Genomic DNA, 14,000 nt, shown 5'->3' with positions numbered 1-14,000 from the left:
AGTGGGTTAAATTAGTTAATTATCTGGTTAGGAAAAAAATCTATGCCAGAAGCTTGACATACTGATGGTACCCTGGATTATCATCTGTTCTTCCTTCTTCTTGAATTCTTTTTCTTCTTTTCATCTAAATGGGTGTAAATGCAGTGGCAGTTGGAGTGAATCAGCTTGTATTTCATGGCAACGGCAGGCACAGAATAGGGCCCAAATCAGCGAGTTCAGCAAACGCCTCCATGGAAACCCCGAGGTTTTTCTCGTGTCAAAGAGGGCCGAAGCCCCCACACTCTCCTGAGGTGACCCCCAGGAAGAGCTAAGAAACAACCCTCCACTTCCCAGCAAATCCCCCAAAATGCGCTGCCTAAAGGAGAACAGTCACCTGCCTTGGGGACACTTCTGGTGGCACCAGCGTCCTGCGCGGTGGCATTGCTGGGGTCTCATGGTGCGGGCAGGTCCTCTGCGGGCAGAGGCAGACCTTGCAGAGACCTGTGCACCAGCGATGTACAGGGATGCGCTGGGACGCAGCTGCCTGCTTGCACTTCAGCAGCCCTGGTCCCTACCTAGCGTGGGATGGGCTGTATGCACACCCTTCTGTTTGCTCAGTTCTGCTTTGTTTAACATTTCTGGAAAACCTTTTTCATGGAGTCCTGTGTCGCAGCTGACCGTGGGGCAGGGCGAGCTCCCAGGGCGAGCTGTTTTGGAAAACGAGTCTGACCTCAGCCAGAAAAGTTGGTGTTTTTCCCCTTTACCACCTGCATGAAGTCATGATATCTCAAATTTGTGGTGATGGGAACGGACACGTGCCACCAGCCACCACGCTCGGGCTGCTTTCCCCTGTCGGGGTTGGGCCACTGGGACCCTCTTGGTGGTCAGCCAGCATGGTTCATGTAAAGCGGCACAGTCCTGCAGAAGATTGCTATTGCAATCTCATCAGAGCATGAAAATAAAAAGAAAGATTCAGGATGAGCATGGCTTGTATCTGAGTCTTCTGCCTCCCGGGAAGGCGAGTGCATCAGCCAGGAGGTGGCTCGAAACACTGTCCTGGACCTAAACTTTTCCCAACAAAACTTTGGTGAAGGTGCACCCTACGAAGAGTTGTGGTTTCCATTACTTGGTTTTTCTGACAGAAATAAATAATGTTGCTTAAAATTCCTGACCCCATGCAGTCCTGGAACAGGTGGTGAGCTCCCATAGTAAGAACTAGATCATTAAAACTGTACTAAGATTTCAGCCCTTGCGGCTTTGCGCCTGTTCTTGTATTCAGATGAACCCCAAACTCAAAGCAAAACCAAGTTGAAAGAGCAAAGTTTCATCAATTATTTTTCTCATCAAAACCATATGAAATTGTGACTTTCTCATTTTTTCAACGTGAAGCCTTTGATCAGTCCTGCCTTGTGAACTTTTGATCAGCCTGGGTTAAAATGAAATCCAAGACTGGGCACATTTTGTATGGTCTCAGGTTCGAAGTGAAAATTTTTCATGTCTGTACTAACCATGTTATTCCCGGGCTGTTATTCACAGTCGCTCTCGTAAAGCCGTAGCCAAAAATTTACTGGACCTCTTGGAAGAAATATGCTGAGAAGCCAACCTAGCTGTAGCAGGATTCATTTATTACTTATTACTTAGCACAAAGCATAAAGTTTGCTCTGTTTCATTACTAGTCCAAGTTATAATCCCCCGTTACGGCACCTCCTTGCACTGTATTTAGCTGTATTTAGAAAACGAGACCTTCAGCCAGGGTCTGAAGCTTGGAAACCAGCTCTCTAAAAGCTGTTTTCCATGCAGAGACCCAAAGATGAAAATAATCTCATGACCATCCACTCCCGTAGTAAAATCTTATGCAATTAAATCTGAATCTCAATACCTGAAAAACAGGATTAGATGACACATGACAAGAGCCGAGTTAAAATATGTATGACTTAATACCAGCACGGTAGGTAATCTTTATTATCACGAGCGTAGAGAAGATCAAATCGAGGCATGGGGTGGGGATGGCACAGCGCTGGAGTTTTCCTCGTTTATTCCCATCCCTTACCTTGAGTCCCATCCTGAAAACGAGCCCAGTAAGTATTGCTAAATAAACTATTTTGACAATACTGAAAAAAACCATGGTAAACGATCTGAAAAGATCCCTGTATGGAGTCAGGCGTTGCTGTGGTACTTGGTGCATCCCATCCCCCTTGGCTTGCTATCTCGTTACCTAGTTCGTCACGGGGAATTAGGAAATTCAGGCAGCAGAACTGCGTGTTCCCCTTCAGTCTGAATCCAGCTCACGTGCCAGGATCAGACCACTCAGTCCTAAATCCGGCGGCTCTCGGCTGGGAGGTTAGGGGAGCCTTCGCCCCGTGCCGCTGGTGGCCACGGCCACGACAGCTCCTCACCGCTGTATGCAGGGATTAGCTGGCAAGCCTTTAAACTGCTCCTTGTTTTACATCTCATTGGAGGTAACATTTAAGGAACTTCTAGAAGTCAAGTGGCAGGACAAGATTAATTAGGATTCCTTTCTAATCCTAATTACAATGATATTTGCTTCCCACGATAGGAGGCGTTCATTATCATATGTATAAGTTTGTTTCTTTAGTCTGTGTGCTTCCCACCCCCCAACAGAAAAAGGATAAATAATATTTAATACATTTTTACAGTCATTAAAAAAAATCAACCCTTCTTAATCTGGTAAAAACATCAGATGGGCAGAGGAGAAAACCATTCAATTCCCTATTAATTTCCCTTGCTCTCTAATTATATGCAAATCCACCAAGCCCAGGTTTTAATTCAGCCATTCGCATTAAGAGATCAGAGGAAGATTCAAAATGGGAAAGCGGAGTTTGACGTATCGTCAGGGGCTCGTACGAGTTTGACTGGAAGATAAATTCCACATTTTAATTAAAATGTTTATTCCGCTCTGCACAATAACGCTTGCTTGCTTTCAGAGGAAAAAAGGGGTATTAAGCATTAAAGGAACTAATTCTTCCTATCAAGAAAATTAGGATTTCTCCCAGGCAGACACAGGGTATCATCCAGGATTAGCGGCTGTAGCATTCTTTGTAAACATGTCACCCTTGAAAGCGAGCAACAAGGAAAGCTGCTATCGCCTTACAGCTGCAGGGTGTCAATAAAGCATCCCTCCGGCTCCGGAGGGGATTATCTTCCCTCCACGTCCTCCAGAGAGCCGTTTATCTTGGAAACTGGGAAATAAGTGTGAGCACAGATTAGCATAATGTGGGGGCGGCTCCGGGCTGGGCAGTGGGCAGCTCTCCCCTCTCCTGCCCAGGGGTCCCCGATGGATTTTGGGGGAGCCCGGTGGGGAGGGATGTCCCTTGCTCCAGCCCTCGCCCCTTGGGCTTCACAGCTGGTTGGAAAAATTAATGCTATGGTGGGAGCGACATCCCGAGCTGCAGCCGGCCATCCCTGTGCCGTCCCGGCAGCGCTCCTGCCCGGCAGCAATGCTGCGGAAAGGTCTGGGAGAGACCCTGGAGAAGGCTCGGAGCAGCCGCGGTTCATTCATTCGTGGCCATCCGTGTTGGAAATGTGCTTGACATCCATATAAGTATCAAAGGATTTCAGCGTAGCAGGGAAGTGTGTACCCAAGAACGACGATAACTATTACAAATTATCATCTCCGGTTGTTTCGTCTTATCTGTTTATTAGCCGGTGACATGTGCTTGGGCACAGCCGCCTCCGACACGTTAAAAGATCTTCTCTTGGTGTCATCTGATGCTGTGCGAGTGCGTGGCCTCGGCGGTCATATGCCATGGGAGAAAGCTCTCTCTGAACAAGTCAGCAGCATTACGGTATCATTATTATTGTTGTTATTATTATTACTGTTATTATTATTTTTTCACAGCACAGTCACCGAGTTGGGGATTTACTTTCAGACGGGGTGAGACACTTTTGATTTGTTGTCTTTTTTTTCAACCAGTGATGTTCTCACATGGTGAGATCCCTCCTGAAGCTGGGCTTTGAGCCTAGCAGATTGAACAGGGAGGGATAGGATAGGATAGGATGGGATGGGATGGGATGGGATAGGATAGGATAGGATAGGATAGGATAGGATAGGATAGGATAGGATAGGATAGGATAGGATAGGATAGGATAGGATAGGATAGGATAGGATAGGATAGGATAGGATAGGATAGGATAGGATAGGATAGGATAGGATAGGATAGGATAGGATAGGATAGGATAGGATAGGATAGGATAGGATAGGATAGGATAGGATAGGATAGGATAGGATAGGAAGTGTAGCGCCTGCCAGGAGGGGCTGGCAGCCGTCCCATCCCAAGCCTAGAGACAGGGACAAAAGTCCTGTGACGTGTCTCCTGTCCAGCTCCCGGGGTGACAATGGTGACACCAGCAAGACGGTGTCACCCACGGTGGCCGTGCACCCCGGCACCGCTGCAGTGTGAAGGGGCAGGTTTCACCCCGTCTGATGTTCGGAGAATCGAAACGCCTTAAATCACATGAGAGTTTTTTTGGGTTTTGTGTTTTGTTAACTCCCCTGTGCTCTTTCAAGTACATGGGCTGGTTTTGTTTTTGTTTTAAATGGAAAGAAAAAGCCCAGCCGAGCAGCCAGGAGACTTCTCCTGATGCCCAGGGGACATGTAAGCAAACATTCACCTCCAAAAAACTGCGCGGCACTGGCACCTGGAGGGTTCCTGTTGGGCTGATTCGCAGGCAGATGCACCCAGAAATCTCACAGGATTTTCCATCCGCTGCTCCAGCGTGTCCTCGGCAGGGAGGGATGTGACAACCCAGCGTCAAAGCCACCTCGGCTCAGATCCAGGACCCAGCTAGGGCAGGGGTTTGCAAATGGTTTCTCAAAACCGGTGAAAATCCCCCAGGCCGCTGGTGTCTGAGACGGGACACGGCTCGTACAGCGCAAACCCTCCGCGTTTCACCCAGCCTTTGTACCCTGTGGTTCAGCCAGTCCTGGTGCTGCCCGCGAGCCGGGCACACAGAGGGTAATGTCTCTGGTGCTTTGGAAACGGTGTCTCGAGCTTTACCGAAGGGCAAGCCTTGGCTCTGTGTCATACTTTTATTTTGCTTTCCTCCCTTGCCCTCTTGGACATTTTCCTGATTAATTCTGGGTATCAGACCGACCGCTCGTCTTTGAGAAGCAGAGCGAAATAAAGGAGGTCAGATATTATCAGCCTCCACGGGTCAAGTAAGTGCCTTCTCATTTGAAGCCTCAAGTGTTACCGGTAACTCCAGGGTTTGCAGCTTTTGATTCAAATTCGCAGAACTGCTTAGCACGAAGGGGACGGAGATTTTTTTTTTCTCTGTAGCCCAGAAGACGGGAGAGGCAATAACCAGGGATGGATGTTGCAGAACATCTTGGACATTTTCCTGATTAATTCTGGGTATCAGACCGACCGCTCGTCTTTGAGAAGCAGAGCGAAATAAAGGAGGTCAGATATTATCAGCCTCCACGGGTCAAGTAAGTGCCTTCTCATTTGAAGCCTCAAGTGTTACCGGTAACTCCAGGGTTTGCAGCTTTTGATTCAAATTCGCAGAAGCAGCCCCGCCGTTACATTACCCCTGCATTTGGGAGAAACTAGCTGAGGTTTGGTGTTGCGGTGCAGCCCCTGGGTTATATTGCCCCGGCATTTGTTTGCACGAAGCCAAATGTCACCCTTTGCGGGACCGGGGGGTGTTTCTGTCCCCTCCTTAGCAGATGTACCACTGTGAAGCTGCTTTTAGCATCACAGCGGCAACGTTTCCCGAGCAAGGTGAGCGCAGAGCAAGGGGACTTTCTGCACGGTTGAGTAGGCTTCTGGAGTGAGGTGGCCCTTCTGCTGAATGTGACTGTAAACATTGGGCGGTGATGCCAAAAGTTCATTTTTCAGGGGGTTTCTCTTCTCTAGTATGGGGTGTACTTGCCTCCGCGCTTGCCCCCTGTCACCGTAAGAGAGCAGCCTCTGGGAGGGACTTTTGATCTTTATTTTTCCACGCCTTTTTTTCTTTTTTTCATTAAGAACCACCTACATCTTTCTCTTAGAAGATAAATACTTGAGAAGTGAAACGGCTCTTCCTGTGCCCGTAAACGGTGAAAAGCTCAGCTATTTCCCCTGCAGAGTTTAACTTAAAAATAATAACCATCATTGCTTAAAAACAGAAACCAGCAGCAGCACAGAAGGTCACTGAGAACTTTTAAAAGGTTTTGAAGTTCTTTCCCTGTATTTGTCCCCATCGTGTCTGGAGCTTGGCCATCTCTCTGAGTGCTGGGGCACAGAAGGTGTTAAATGCTGGGGAACTTGTCCCTTGATACCCAAGCCGCGTCAAGTCGCAGGGGAGAGTCAGCATCATGGGAGCTGAGTTTTGCCACTAAGGCGAGCGCATCCCCTTCGATGTGCAAAAAAGAGCAGGGCTGCTCAGGTGCCTTATGAGCATTTTCAAAGCAGAGCTGGATTTTAAAGAAGCTGAAGGAAATCAGAGGGAAAGGGAAGAGTTGAGGGAATAACACTCCATCAACCACAAAATGTAGAGTGCAGGGATAAAAACCTGAGCGAGGACAATATTTGCCTGTATGTGCGATGTGTATCTTAAACCGATCCGGCTCCTTGCTGCATTTCACATGCAGAATTAATGCAAGAATTAATAGCTGCAAATTATTGCTTTCCCCTTTGTTTTACCAGTGCTTGTAAGCACTTCTGGGCCAGCCAGAGATGGGGTGCGCAGGGCAGCGGTGCTCTTCTGGTCAAGGGAGACATGGTCTTCTGGTCCCTGGAGGAACCCTTGGTGGTGCTGAGGGTAAGGGCCGGATCCAGCCCTCCGTGCTGCAGCTGCACTGGGTGACCCAGGCCCGAGCAGGGGCCAGGGAGATGCTGCTGCTGCTAAAATTTGGCTTTGCTGGAGGGGTGCACGGCTGGGTGAGGGCAGCGCCTGAGCGTGGGTGGCTTTAACTTTCCCTGTTTCCTTTCTGCTGCGGCAGCGGGCTGGAGCAATGTGACTGCAGCAAAAGTGAGAAAAGAGAAAAAAACGTGCTGAGACGAGAAATGAGTCGACGCTGCCTTCACCCGCGGGCTGCCGAGGGCTCCGGCCCTGGCGCTTGCAGTCAGTGCCAAAAACAGTCTGCAGTGGGTATTTGGGGTGATCTTTTATTGCAGCATCTCTTGGTGCAACACCACAGGGGAACAAGGGGTGAAGGTGTCTGCTGACACGGTCTGGGGCCCCGAGCTGGGAGATTTTATCAGAACTTGGAGGTGCCCTGAAACTGTGCAGGGCTGGATTTGAGTCAGAGGCTCCGGGTCCCCGAGCACCCTGAATGACAGCGTTGCCCTGCGAGCCCTCCCAGAAGCAGATCCGATGCTGTGGGATGTACCCAATAATGTCCCTAATAATATGTCCCTAATAAATAGCTAATTTGGATTGACTGTTGGATAAAGAGCAAAAGGCACATTCCCCCCAGTAACGGGTACCTTCCCCAGCAGCAGTGCATGCTCAGTGCAGCCTGACCTTATACCTTTCTTTCTGTGGCACGATGACTAATTTTGCAGTGAAAAGGAATGAATTCCTCATTGAATCAGCAACAGCAAAATTTCATAAGTTTTGTTTTTCATAGCCGGTGCATCGACTCATCTCGCCCTCTCTGAGAAGTGACGTCGAAGCAAACACATTTGGGGCGACTTGGGGCCAGACTGCAGTTTGCAGCACGTGTGCTGCACCCAGGGCTTTCACCCCGGAGACACCCGAGCAGGGCAGAGGAGCACAGAGATGTGCTCAGCGCTCACCCCATCCATCTGACCGCTCTGAGCCAGCACTGGCCCTGGGGGCTGCTCCCAGAAGCTGGACACATGGCACAGCCGGCGGCACGGGGCTCTCGGGCTGCCGAAACCCCTCTGCCTTTTGGTTGTGTCAGCTGCCGGCGGCACAACCGCCAGCCCAAGCTGCCATCCCTTGGCCGGGCCCCTCGCCCCACGCCGGCCGCTGCCGGGCTGGCCCACGGCTTTTTCGTTTCGCTATTTTTGGGGCCGGCAATGTGGGAAAATTTGAAAGTGACGTGACTAATCTCGCCTCACCGCGGCTCGGCTCCCCGGCAAGGCTGGAAACCACAGCGCTCTCCCTGGCCACCGGCTCGTGCGCCAGGGCGCTTCGTGCTGCCGTGCCGCGGGGGATGAATCCTGCACCCCCCGGGGTGCTTCCAGCCTCCCCTCGCCCGGGAGGCAGCCGCCAGGGCCAGCACGGCCCGGGGTGATGGGGGCACCTGGCTCCAGGCATCACAGAGGGGTTATGGGGCTTTCCTCTCCTTGCAAACTCATCTGCATCTGTGGAGGGGCTGGCAGGAAGGCCGGTGGCTCCTGCGGTGCAGGGCTTTCTGACAGGCTGGTCCCTGTTTTGCTGCCTTTTGGGCTGACCACAGGGATTTCGGCTGTCTGGGGTGTTGGCCGGTGCCTTTGCAGGCAGGGTGTGATTGGTGTCTGGGAGCTGAGGTTCATGCAAGGGGCAGGCAGCACCCCATTATTCTTCATGGGGAGCTCAGCACCCCTTGGAGTCATGTCCCCAAAGGTGCTGGGCCCCAGCCACGCTGGTGCTGTGCACAGTCCTGACAGTCTGTCCCTGTTCCCTGGCCTGCAGGGTCCCCATGTGCATGGGGTCCTCTGTGTGTGAGGAGTCTCCTATGTGCACGGGGTCCCCTATGTGCAGGGCATCCCATATGTGCATGGGATCCCCTGTGTTTATGGGACCCCCAATGCCTGCAGCCTCCCATGTGTTTCAGGTCCCTTATGTGTGTGAAGTCCCCTGTGCCTGTGGGGTCCCCTATGCCTATGAGATCCCCTATGCATTCGGGGTCCCCATCAGCTGGGAGCACCCCACCTCTCTGATGCTGACTCTGCAGAAGTTGTTCTCAGCTGGAGCCCGAATGCCGGAGCTGCTTTCCCGCGATGAAGCCCCAGCTGGCTCATCTGCAAACGCACAGCCTCTCATTTCAGAGTAGCTGTTAAAGCATCTTGTAAAAAAACCATACAGAAGTGGCGTAGCAGGATTAAGATGTCCAGAAATCCTGTGGAAGAAACTTGAGTGGGGTTTTCCCCACTCAGGGTGGGGAGCCGGGTGATGCTGTGAATGATACTCAGTTTTTGCACATTCAGAATTGACCGACGGCGCGGTACGTCTCCTGGGGGCTTAGGGCTGACTTTTATAAAGTGAGAGCAAATTATTAAATTCGTTCTATTATTTCAAACATACGGGAAATCTGTAAAATGTAAGTTTCTTTCCTACAAAACAGCATCATCTATGTGACTTTGCCTTAAAAACAAACTGTGAAAAAGCCAGCTTTTCACTTAGGTTGTTTTTGTTCAAAATCTGGGGAAAACGTAAAAACTCTTGAAATACAGTCATCGAAACTGAGAAGGGGTTATTCCTAGGAAAGACGCTTTGTGCCTGTGTGCAACAGGGCAGATCAAGATCAACCTTGTAAGATGAGCTCCTTTATTCGGTTGGTGTAATCTGAACTGTGGCAGACAGGTTTACTCTTCTCCTTTAATGTATTAAACAACTCGCCATGGTGCAGGTCGGGTACGCAGCCCCCACCGCCCCGTGCGAGGACCGATCCTGGGTGCTTGGTGCAGCCATCGTGAAATTTAGCAAAACCTTTTTCGCTAAATTGGGCACCAAATGTTGGAAGGGGCAGTAGAATTAAGCTGCTTGATTTTAGTTACGAATTGTCTTCTACCAGAAAATTAATTAAAAAAATTCCCACCCGTAGGAGCAGCAGTGCAGCCCAGCACCGGGAGGATGCTGGGGTCCCCAGCAGCCACCCAGGCAGCTTGGTGTGACCACTGCTGCTTTTAATAGCTGCTCTCAATTGTAGCAAGGAATAGTTTTCACGGGTTACAAAACATTCACTTCTTTTTTTTTTTATTCGTTTCTTTTCCTAAACTGGTCCAAGCAGAAAAAATTCTTTACGATTTTTTTCTAATACTTTCACAGAGCTAAAAACCCAGAGTATTGCAGTTCATGGAAATTTTTTGGTTTGATCATTTCACTCAAATCTTGGCTTTTGACCTGTGCTACGTTTTGCTAAGATTAGCTTAGGAAAAAAATTAGTTTAAAAGAAAAAAACTCTGTCAAGCCAGCAAAGTAAAACTACTCATTTTTAACATGTCACCACTAAACAGATCAGTCTTAAAAAAGGAGTCAAAATACTTGCTAACACGAGGTGCTTTCCAGAAAACGTTTGATTACAATCTCTCACCATTTTCTAATGAAAAACCCACATTTTGCTTAAAAAACCTCATTTATAGTTCTGATCAACCAGCACCGTGCTGGCAGGCTTGGATAACCCCATGGCTGCTGGTGGCCGGAGCATGCTGCAGCCCAGCTGCAGCCCTTGCTGGGCATGTGTAATGTGGGATGGGAGCAAAGGCGAAGGATGCTGTGCCTGACCAGGCACCTCAGAGCCGAATAACGTTGCGGCTCTGATGGTGAGGGTGATCCTCATGCGAAAGACCTGCTGGGTTTGTGTGTGCTCAGCGAAAGGAGAGTTTTCTAGCTAGCCTCAAGCTGCTATCGCAGTCAGACACCCGTGCGTGAGCGGTGAGGTCTCCTAATTTTGCCTTGCCAACAATTAGTCTTTCTTAATAATTAATGTGACTGCGTTTTCTTTTTGCTCATCCAATTACCTCTAGTTATTAAAGTCACTTCTTGGCTTCAAAGTGGGAGCTTCTTCCCTCACAGTCTTTTTTTTTTGTTTAATTATTTTCAGCCAGGTTGATGGGGGCTGATTAATGCCAGAAAGGTGATGCACTGCAGGGTCGGTGTGTGCCCCAGCACTGAGCAGCACAGGCTGCCGGCACAAGGCACACGGGGACCCGAGCAGGCACCGCTCACCAGGGAGGTGGGCGCTCAGGAGAGTTGCAATTTAGCAAATTTGAGAGGGGAAAAAGGCCCTCTAGGCTTGCAAAACCCATTCTGCTGCTCCGTCCCCTCTGGATATACCGTTCTGGTGTTGCTGTAAATGCTGTACATTTCTGTAGCAAGGTCGTGGTTGCACAGCTCATTCCCCAACCTGCCCTCAAAGGGCTGTGCTGGGAGAGGTGAGACAAAGCTGTCCTCAGACCCCTTTCGTGTCCCACCGCAGCTGCCAAAGGGTGGGAGGTGCCTTGGGGTGACTCGGGGTTGGGGCCGTGACGCTGAGCACCAGCTGCGTTATTTTGGGCGGGTGGGTAGCGAGCAGCTCCGTCACCACTGCTCTGAGTTGTACTGAAACACGGCTTTAGGGAGGAGACTCAATAAGATGCTTCACCAAACCGCAGCGCATCGCCCCGATGCCCCGACCAGCACCACCCCGTGTCCTCCCAGGGGAGCTGTGAGAGGACACCAAACCAACTGCCCTCATGTTAAATCAGTCCACTGGGCAGAAAACATTTACACGGGATTAATTTTATGGCATAAGACATTGTCAGCTGGTAAGTTCTGGCTTTGAAAAGCCTCTTCAAGGTTCATGTGCTGCAGCCGATTTCAGAAACTAAATCTAGACCCTGTAAAAAAGAGGAATTGATACCATTTCTCTGGCGTACAGGTTTCTATAAATGAGGTATGATTTCATAGCAAAGATGCGTGTGGCAGCCACAGCGCATCTGGTGAAGACCAGGAGCTGCGGACACGGGCACGGACCCCGACCATTAGCAGCTTCAGTGTTTAAACTGGGGATCAACACTGCATGAGTCTTCTCTGTTTCTCCAGATCTTTGTGCAACGTTTCCTCCTTCCCTTGGTTGGTTCAATCTGGGAGACGGGTTCCTGTAACGAACTCCCGAATGGAGGAAGCCGGAGGGGGATGAATAGCCTCTTGCAGAGATTTTTGTCTTGCCTTCCTCCTGAGCATCCTTCCCCACCAGCTTTTTATGACTTTGAAGAGTAGGAGAAAAGTTTTTGAGCAAGGCAAGTGCAAATGTAGAAGGCACATGGAGAAGGCCAGTTCTTCTTACAGGTGGGAAACAAGATGTTGAACTGATGGAAAATCTGAGTAACTGAGCTGCAACCTATTGTACCACCAAGCTACCATGTTCTGCTTTGATGGGGAAGAAGGACAACCCATGCCTTTGCTGTAACCGCACGTGCTCTGTGCTTTTCACTGTTGAGGTATCCTGTGGATCAGCATCAGGACTGTTCAACTGCCTTTGTAGTGGTCTGTGTCTTCTGTCATTGCTCTGAAAGCTGTTAACAGTCGTGGGGCAGCGAGGCTGGCTGGTGGATGGTGCTGTGCTTTGGATCAGGCACGGTGCGAATGGGAAGGAAAGATCTGCCCCACTTTGAATGGCAGAAATGCTTAAGTTGAGGTTTTCAAAACAGCTCAGCATCAAGCTCGTTCTGCTCCAGTGTCATGTAGAACTGCATATCCCTAATTTAGGCTTTCTGGCTCTTAAATAAGCTAAACCATAGCTAATTTTAGGAATATCACTGAAAAGCTGTTCTTCATCTCATTTCACGGGCAAGAATAGTGAAAGCTCAGATTTCCAAACATGTGTTTAACTAAGCAGGAGCCAGCCCAGTGCCGCTTTGGATGGGAAAACCACATAGCCCATGGCCCTGCTGTAGGACAGGAACGCCTGTACCACACCAGTTTGTTCTGGGGAGGGGGGTTACATTCCCAGTATCCCACTGGACGCAGTAAATCTACACCTGGTAAGCATCAGGAATTAGGGTTTTCATTCATTCTTAAATGCAAACCTGCGTGCCTCTTGGTTTTTATTTGCATGAGCAAACCTTTGAGGGAAAGACAAATGTAAAGCGGTGTCTCCATCGGTCTGTTTTCCTTTCCGCTTCATGGGTTTCCTCCTCAGAGCAGGGATGCAAAACGCAGGACTTGCCCAGGGCTCTTGAGCTGCTGGGCAAACATCTCGCTGCAGCAGGGAGAGGTCCAGGGCAGGTCCTCCAGAGCCATCGGCTCCAGCTGCACCACCTCCACCAAAGCCAACTGGCATTTCGTGCTCATTCTGCCTAAGCAAAATCATTACCGAAGTGAAAGGCACCAGTGAATCAAGTCCAGAGATCGTAAATGACTTGTCAAAAGTCATGCAGCAAATCATCTGTAGATGTCCTGGTGGGACACAAGAGGTCTGGCTAGCAATACCGGGCTCCTAGCCCCTGGAGAGCTGTCTTACCTGGTCCGTTCTCATTTTCTCCCTGTTTTGGGGTGCTGTCAGTTCCTGTTTCTCTTTCTGGATTTATCTGGGACGAATCCTAACATTCCACCACCAAGGCAAAGTCAGTTTGGGTTTAAAGGCAACCATGGGCGAAACCGGGCATGTAGGGAGCAGCTTGAGACGCTCGAGGCAAGGAGGCTAGGAGGCTGGCAGTAGACGGCAGTGTGTGCGTGTGTGTGTGTGTGTGTGTGTGTGTGTGTGTGTGTGTGTGTGTGTGTGTGTGTGTGTGTGTGTGTGTGTTTTCCTTACAGCTGTGCAGCTCTTTTGAACAGGTTCCCCTCTCTCTGCTCCAACACGCAGAAGTACTCCCAGTTGTCTTCACAAAAAAGCACCTTTTACAAAGATGTTGGGCTCCGATGGCCTCGCCGTGCGTAACCAGGAGTAGCTGCAAGAGGAGATTGGATTTTTCTTCTTTAAATTTTCCTGGGTTTGTTGCATCCCTAGTGCTGCCTCAGCTCCCTCCAGTCCTTCTCCCAGTGCTGGAGCTCGGACCCAGGGGAATTTCAGCCTGAGGGCTTGCTGGTGACCACATCACGGTTTCAAAGGCATTGCCTTCAGTGTGGCTCTCCCTGCTTGAGAGCCCCCCTTAGGAAAGCCTGAGCATGGCTTTCAGAGTGAATGTGCAGGATGTGGAAGTCCAGATTTAGACCCTGTGGTAGCGCAAGACAGAAAACGAGCAATGCATTGGGTAACATGCTTGTAGCATTCATCCTGGAAGGAAAGATACTGGAAATTAATGAAAAATAGTTCTTCTGAATTTTGAAAACTTCATGTTGATTTGAGCTGTTTTCCACCTACCCATGCAATTGTCTCCAGCTGTTCTTGCAGGGTGCTGCAGAGTTTATTTAAGTAGGCAAGG

At 49.8% G+C, this 14,000-nt stretch overlaps 1 protein-coding gene across 2 annotated transcripts in view; it reads left to right on the top strand.

The window, feature by feature from the left end:
- Positions 1–14,000, top strand: part of TCF7 (transcription factor 7 (T-cell specific, HMG-box)) — a 75,289-nt gene that overhangs the window by 36,352 nt on the left and 24,937 nt on the right. The window lies entirely within an intron of this gene.

This window comes from Aptenodytes forsteri, unplaced genomic scaffold (genome assembly GCF_000699145.1).
Source record: "Aptenodytes forsteri isolate BGI_AS27 unplaced genomic scaffold, ASM69914v1 Scaffold54, whole genome shotgun sequence".
Classification (NCBI taxonomy): domain Eukaryota; kingdom Metazoa; phylum Chordata; class Aves; order Sphenisciformes; family Spheniscidae; genus Aptenodytes; species Aptenodytes forsteri.
The sequence above is the reverse complement of the archived record's forward strand: the minus strand, read 5'-3'. Positions and strand labels throughout refer to the sequence as shown.